The 7,963-nt window shown below is 44.9% G+C and overlaps 1 long non-coding RNA gene across 2 annotated transcripts; it reads left to right on the top strand.

Annotated features, from left to right (window-relative positions):
• Positions 1-1,537: 1,537 nt before the first annotated feature.
• On the top strand, positions 1,538-7,190 carry LOC128312556 (uncharacterized). 2 transcript variants are annotated; one of them, XR_008291989.1, is made up of 3 exons: positions 1,538-1,642; positions 2,456-2,960; positions 6,967-7,190. It is a non-coding gene; the product is annotated as an uncharacterized LOC128312556 (long non-coding RNA). The 2 variants fall into 2 exon arrangements; XR_008291988.1 differs by lacking the exon at positions 6,967-7,190 and adding an exon at positions 4,356-4,710.
• The last annotated feature ends 773 nt before the right edge of the window (positions 7,191-7,963 follow it).

Here is a 7,963-nt window from a genome sequence, read left to right as displayed (position 1 = left end):
CATAAGGGGTTATATGGCAACACTTGAGAGCTCAGTAGCAGTTCTGTGGACCGGACCAGACCAGACCCTGGACACTGTCCTCAGAAGCCATTGGAGAAATCTAGGTAGCAAGGTGACATGTTCATATTTGTGTTTTAGGAAAAGCTTCCTGTCAGTTCGCTGTGTTCTGCCTGCAGCTGGGGAGTAGGGGGAGATGAACAAGACTGTGGGCAAGGGGGAGAAGCCAACAGTCTGCACCGGGATGCAGCGGTGGGGCAGATTGTGACAGAGGTATTTAGGAGAGGCCATAAGCCGAGCGCAGCTGTCCATTGGATTGGAGGGTGAAGGGACGTGGCCAATGGAGGAAGACCACCCGGTGGACAGGACCCGCCTCTGCCCCACCCCACTTCAACCTACAACTGGAGGAAGGCAGATCCTGGAGGCAGGACTTAGGAGAACCTGCTGCGGGATGTCGGGCAGGTGACTTTGCCATGCAGTGCTTCTTTCTGTCAAATAGGATATTCTCCTGCTTCCCGGAGAAGGGTATTGTGAGGACTGAGTCAGATGACAGGTATGAAAAGCACTTTGGCAATTGTAAAACACTTTTCAAATGCAAGGTGCTATTTTTATTACCCTCGGTTTCCCTGTATAGAATGTGACCCAATAACTGGATGACGGCGTCTGGCTGCTCTGGAGGGAGCGACAAAAGAGATGGCAGGTCCCCAGCTACACCTGCCGGGGCCTCTGGACAAGGCCTGAGCTAACCCGCCAGGGACGCACCCTTTCCCACACTGCCCTTAATGTGTCTCTCGTTTAAAATGATTTGCTAGGCAAAGCTGTGTACATCATTAGAGAAAGGTGGCAGCCTCGGATGATTCAGTGGCTGCAAGGAAATTCTCCCCATCGTCCCTAATGGGCGCTAAGAAGGCAATGACATGATTACCATGCATCCTCCCATTATGAGGCTGCGCAGGGCAGCTGGCGCCCGATGCAGACAGGCGCTCTCAGCAGGGAGAGCGCAGAACATTAACAAGAACTTAAGATGAATTCTTCTTCCTTGGCCTTTGGAAATGGAAACCTATTTCGGGCTAGGCTGGGCACGCTGCGCTCTGGAAGTCATTTCGCTTGTAGCTGAGCTCCTCCTTCCCTCTCTTTCCTCTCCCCCCGCCTCCCACTTCGACTTCCCTTTCTGCCTCGCTCCTCAGGTTTGTCCGCCTTCTGTTGTGACATCGCAAAGTAATCCCTGAGGCAGGAACCCTGATGCTTTCGGGCCCAGCGATTTAGCGACTGGGAGCTCCGCAGCGCCACCCTGCGGAGGTTCAAGACCTGGGTGCTGTGGGTGCGAAGCGTAGGAAGCCTGTGTTCACACTCGCACTTGCTTCTGTCCCTCGGAACGTGATCGCACAGATGGTCACGTGGCTCCTCCTGTACCTGTGTGTGTGTGTGCACTGTGGCTCAACACGCACCCCCCCCCCCCGTTCTTTCACCTGAGCCCAGCGTTCTGAGGACTTGTTCCGAGCGCAGAATGCTTGCATTGTGAGTCCCCCGAGGTTCCAAAGGAATCTGCAAACATTGGCAAACTCATTTGCTGTGAAGGATTTTATATCAAGACTCCTCCAAGGGCCACGGCAAAATAGCTCAATCCCAAATTGCAGAAGTAGCCGTGGGTCTGCCCAGTGATCTCTCCTTCCCTCGCGTTACTGCTGAGCGGTCTTGCCTGGCCGCACCCAGCTCCTCAGAGCTCTGCTCCCACCTTCTCTCAAATTGAAAACGTGAACCCTCGAGGAAGTCCTGAATCTGTGCAAACAGTCCCTGGGCCGGCTCCCCGCTTCTCAGGGCTGCTTGGCATTCTCCTGACGTCTTGGTTGGAATGGGTTATTGCCTTTTCCCCCAGAGCTCATCCCCTTTCTAGGCTAAGCCACTGTCCGTTTGAAGCTGAAACCGTTTCCTGCAATAGGGAACCTCTGTCCTTATGTGAGCCTCCGTACTCAGCTGACATTTGCATTACTTCAATAAATATTTACTTCTTAGCAATTACTGGGGATACAAAGGAAAATAAGACATAGCTCCTGCTTGTAAGAAACCCATGATCTAGAGGAGAGAGAGATGTAAATAAGTAGGGTAGATTGTTTTCAGTGTCCTTTATAATTTGTAGATGTTTGCATTTACTGATATTTGTTCATCTCCGAAGAAGTCAAAATGAAATAGAGCATCCGATTCATAATTCCTGGGGATTTCCTGTTATTACTGAGAGTGGCAGTAATATCACAAGCCTTACCACCATTTCACCATGTCCGTGGCACTAGCTCCATTATACAGCTGAGAAAACTGAGGCACAGAGCAGTTAAATGACCTGCCTGAGGCCAGACTTTGAGAAAGCGGCAGAGCAATACATCAAATGGTTGCTGATTTGACTCTTTAAGTCTTCCTCTTGACCCTGCCCTAACCTGTCTCCCTCTGGCATTCTCCTTTTCAGATGGAGACTTGCCACCAGTCTGCCGAATGGTGGAGAGTGACCCTTTCCAGGTCAGCATCATGAAAGACTTTCAACTTCTGAAATCAGGCCAGCATCAGACATGTGACATGACAAGGGAACATTTTCCCCATTCAGAGGATCGTTAAAGGATATGAAAGCCAGCAGATCATTGTTATGCAAGAGAAAACAACATAAATGGAAAAATCTATGAACATCATATCCATAAGTCTCTGGGAAATTTGCAGTGGAAACAAATGGGCCAGAGTATGAATGGGTAATGCTTCACCAATGGGAACCTGGGAACCATGGGGCCAGGCTCATAGCAGAATGATCCATTCTGTTCAGCATGAAATGATTCTTCTGGTGAAACAGAGGAAAGGCAGTTTAACCACCTGCTCCTCAACTGTAAGATCTAGGCATCTGGGCTTTGACTTCTGGAAGATGAAAGAATGCTTAAGCATATTCCTCTGGGAATAGGGCAGGTGCATGGTGGATTCTTCTGCAGGTGAGTGGAACCCCTTTGGCCATGTCCCCGCAAACTTGGCAGTGTTTGGAGATCGGGGTTTATTCCACACTCCTCAGGTTTTTTTCTGAAGATGGAATTAGGAGATAAGGCCACTTCAGGAAGTTGGACATGGTATCCAACACAATGCTTCTTAGAGCAAGTTCCAGTCCTCCCTGATAAAAGGATAGCTCCTGCTTGATTGGGGAGTGTTTGGCAACCAGGCCAAAGTCTCCATTCTGTCCCTTCTTAAGCATATTCTGGATTTTCTCCAAATCCCTACCTACTTGGGAATACAGTTCTGTGTCTCCTTAAATCATGTCTTCCTCGTGCAGATTTGATTGATCCACTAGTGGAAGCCAACAGCCCCTCCCCCTAGGGTCCTTATGCATCCACTGGGAAGTATACATCATATGCAAAGCACTTTGGAATGTGTTTGTTCCTGCCCAGCATCCATCCTCACTTTGTGTAATAGCTCCAGGATTTCCCAACAGGAATCTTCTGGACAACTATTCATTTCCTTCTTAGGATTCAGTAATTTTACAGAAGAGAGGCTCAGGGCAACTTTCATCTCTTTTTGAATAATAAGAAATAATAATAATCATGAGTTAACCTTTATTGAATGTTTAAGTGCACATAACTGTAGTAAGTACTTATCATATATTATCTCATGTAATCCTCACACATACATTTATCAAGAAAACACTACTATTCCTATTTTATAGAAGCAGAGACTGAAAGTCAAGAGGCCGATATTGCAGAACCACTCTGCCTCTGACTTCAAAGTCTATACTTTGGCCACTATGCTCTGGGCTGACTCACAACTCGTGTTTTTTTTTTTTTCGGATTTACAATACAAATCAGAGGATTAAATGCTCTGAGATGCACTCAGTAAAGAACCCTATTTAATGTTGCTTAACTTTAAACAACATTAAGAGCTGTGTTTAGCTCTGCCAGGTACTATTGCTACAGTGGGCAGGTACATCCCTTCCTGACCTATGTGGTCAGAACAGGACAATTGTGTAGAAGTTGGAATAGTGCTATTGCTTTTGGTGGTGGTGGTGATGGTGGTGATGATGGTGGTAGAATTTACAGAAAGACTAGTTTGTTCTAGGCACTGTCCATGCTTTATCTCATCTAATCCTTATAATTACGATGAAGAGTGAGTACTGTTATTGTCCAACTCAGTAGATGGGAACACTGGAACATCAAGAGCTATCTTGCCCAAGGTCACACCACCAGGAAATGGTAGAACAGGGATTCAAACCCTGATCTACCAAAATTCTCAGCCACCCTGGTAGCTTGAGCTAACTCAAAGGACCTGATGATTTCTTTTCAAAGTCTTAAACGAACCGGAAAAGGCAGGTACCCTTGTCCATCTGTCCCTCTGTCTTCTAGAACTCAACACATTAGAGCCTGTGGAGGCTCTGCTGTCAGCAAGAGAGCAATTCTGCAGGAGCCTGTGAGGGGAAGGGAGTCCCACAAGCCCCATTGCAGCAGCGTGGACATTGCTCTATGTGGAGCCTTATAGACTGGGAGTAGATTAAAGCTCCAAGATACACGAATTTCAAAATTGAAGCAATAAAGCACATTTTTTTCTTGGCTTGCAATTGCCCCTTAATTGGACCATGAATAGCAATTACACTATAAAGCCTAACAGGAATGTGTGGGTAATTAGAGTATGTCTTGGGCGGTGGGTTTTAATGGAGGAACCCGGGTAATCATTGAGTGACTTTCACCCTCTACCAAGTGATAAAATCATCATGAAACACCTATCAATCACTCAGAAAAATTGCAAGTGTGATTTTAGTTCCTGCTAGAATAGGACTAAGAAGGCTGGAAAACCACTCTGCCCAGAAGGCTCTGTCTGTGTCCTTGAAGAAGTGGGAGAAACAGAAGCAAGGTGCTCCCATGTTCTGGAAACTTACAATATCCTGTCTGCAGCTGCTTTGCACACATCACTTATTTCAATCCTCAGCATAGCTTTATGGGGAGAATATCTTTATGTCCATTGCACAGATGAAGGCAATGAGACTCAGGGTAATTTCAACTCATATAGCTACTAAGTGACAGATTCAGAATTTAAATCCAGGTGCTTAACTTACATCAAGCTTAATGTTCATGGCCTTTGAACTCTACAGCTGCTCAACACTTATTGAGCACTTATTATGGGCAGCACTTTCTATAAATCATGTGATTTAATACTTTCGATAGCTATGTGAGGTAGGGTTTTTTTAAAATCACATTTACAGGTGAAAAAGTAGGTATTTGGTAGGAGTGGTTATTTTCATATTGGGCTATCACCCTCTCCAACCCTTCTCATCACACACACACACACACACACACACACATACACACACACCATATTTCTTCTATCTCTCTATCTCTATTTTCCAGTAGCTGAAGCCACATTTTTGAGGTTCCTCAAAAGCAGTCCATAAGACAATACAAGAGATAACCTAAGAAACACCACTATGGGGATAGAGAAATGGCACAAGAAGAAGAAGGCGCCCACAAAAGGATAAGTTAGCGAAGCAGCTACTCATCAGAACCTGGGGCTTGGCCTTGGGAAACTAGAAAACAGTGTAGACTGCACACACCAGCATTACCTTAACTGAGGAGAAACAGAGTACATGTTCATCTACCAATGTCACTAGTCATGGCTGGGGGATCCTGGGGAAGGGAGAGTTAATTCTTCCATGCTTCCAAATAATAGTGAGGATAGCAAAACCAATTCAGGCACTTGTAGGTGGTAAGGACAGGGGCGGGGCACCAGTCCAACAGCAAAGGAACAAACTGGTCTTCAATGAACCAAGAAGCAATGGAGAGGCAAGAGAAAGAAGAGCTTTGGAACCAGATAGACCTGGCGAGGTATGCTTGCTATATCATGCCTTGGTCAGTGATTGATCTAAGCTAGTGTGCTTTCATTCAGTTCAGGTCAACTCACATGTGAGCCAAGGGACTGTTGCCTATATCGCAGAGTAGAGTAGAAGATTCCAAGGGATAAAACTTGTCAGATCTTGACTCTGCGCTTACCCGGCATCCAGTTCAAGATATTAATTCACCTGCACCTTGGAAACTGCCTTAAAACCAAATAATAAGAGGCAGTTTCTGGTCTATCCAAAATGCTGAAGTATGAAAGTATAATTTGTAACTTATCTATCCAGGGAATCATAGATTTCTTTGACAATCTATTGAAATCTCCTAGCTCCCATCCCAGAATGCACACAGAAGGTACAAAAAGACGACTTATAGAAAGAAGAAGAGACACTTTCACAATTGTCTGGGGGAATCAATATGTGAGGTCAAGTATATTTAATGAATTTTCTGGGTTTTTGCCTGCTGTGAACATTCCCAAGTCCTAATCCTGGTCTTGGTGTAAGCACGCTGCATGTGCTCTCTTGGAAGAAAAGCACCCTGAATGGTGTCTATGAGTGGCTGAGGGCCAGACTGGACCCTTATTATTTATCCCGGTTCCCAGAAACATCAGGACCACATGCTTCAGCAGGGACAAAAGCATTTTGTGAATCATTTGCTCAGTTCGGCTTTGGGCCATTGGTTTCTCTTCATGTCAGCGTCCTCCCAGAAAATGATTTAGGTCAAACTCAAGGATAAATGCTGACTGGTTTATTTCAAGCTCTCAAGTATAAGAAAAGCAGTGATAGAAAATAGAAGCCAAGATTGGAGTTACTTAACCTAGCTAAGCGACGTCAGTCTTTCATGGAAACAACAACAACAACAACAACAAAAACACAAACAAACAAAAAACCCCACCAGTCTGCTAACATCTTGGATCTAAGTTTTGGCTTTTGGGGAAAGAAACCTTCACATGGGTGTGATATAATATTTCACTACCTTTTTATAATTGAATTCCTAAATTTTGCCTGTTAAGATTCCTTTTCCTTATGAAGCAGAATAGGTCAGAACTACAGAGCACTGGGACCCATAACTTGACATTGCCCTGTGTCCTCATGTTTTTCTCCCTTTATTACCTTCTACAATATTCCAGGTCAGAGAGACCTGTTCAAAGCATCAGAGGAGGAGTCCTACTATTTCTGCTTGATGCCAAGGGCTTCAGGGTAAGAATAGACTTTGTCCTACTGGGACTTTGGGGGACTGAGGAGGGATCACTTGACCACAGTTTACTGCAGAGCAATCACCCATCCCCCCACTAAGCTCCCTTTCTGTGGAAGAGGAATCTGCAACCATCTGTATGTGACAAGAGCAAGTGGCTAGGGGACTCTGAGTCACTGGTAAGGATTTATTCCTTCTTTAGAGATTAAAATAGAGGCATATTTTATGTCTTTTCCCCATCTTCCTTGTTTCTCTCTTACCTTCATTTGTCCGCCATAAAGCATATAGTTATCAACAGGCCTCTCAAATGTCATACAACAAGGAAACACACTGGAGACATAGAGTGACAGAAAAATAACAAGAACTTTCCCCATCCTCACACCCCCAATCTCTCATATCATGATCCCTACAAATCAGCATGTTGTGGAACTATGGACACACAGGCTTGGGAACCAGGTCGTTCTGGTCAGGGAGCTGAGCCTCAATCTATTTGTGTGACCCTGGGCAAGTCTTTCTCTAAGTGTCTATTTCCTCATAGCAAAGTGGTGACACTCACATCTGTTGGGGTTGTTGAGAGGATCACATGAAATAACATGCGTGAAATATTGGATGTATTTTAAGTGCTCTGTAGATGGGAAGGCTCTTCCATACTACTCTGGGTTTCTGGAAATCTGTATCACCTTCCCCTGTGTCACATGTTAAAGCATAACCACATCATAATGGATCCCACAAAAGTAGAAAAAGAGACACATTTTTAAAAAGGATGCCTAACCATTGCAAGCATACTTGGCTTCCTATATCTTACTGAGATGTAGGATAGCATTGCCAGGTAAACATCCAGTTAAATATGTTTTTAGTTTAAGTATGTCCAAACATTGCATAGGATATGTTTGCACTAACAAGTTATTTATTGTTTATTCGAACTTCAAATT

The sequence above is a fragment of the Acinonyx jubatus genome, chromosome D2, assembly GCF_027475565.1.
Source record: "Acinonyx jubatus isolate Ajub_Pintada_27869175 chromosome D2, VMU_Ajub_asm_v1.0, whole genome shotgun sequence".
In the NCBI taxonomy this organism is placed as follows: domain Eukaryota; kingdom Metazoa; phylum Chordata; class Mammalia; order Carnivora; family Felidae; genus Acinonyx; species Acinonyx jubatus.
Note: the sequence above shows the minus strand (reverse complement) of the source record. Positions and strands in the feature narration are given on the sequence as shown.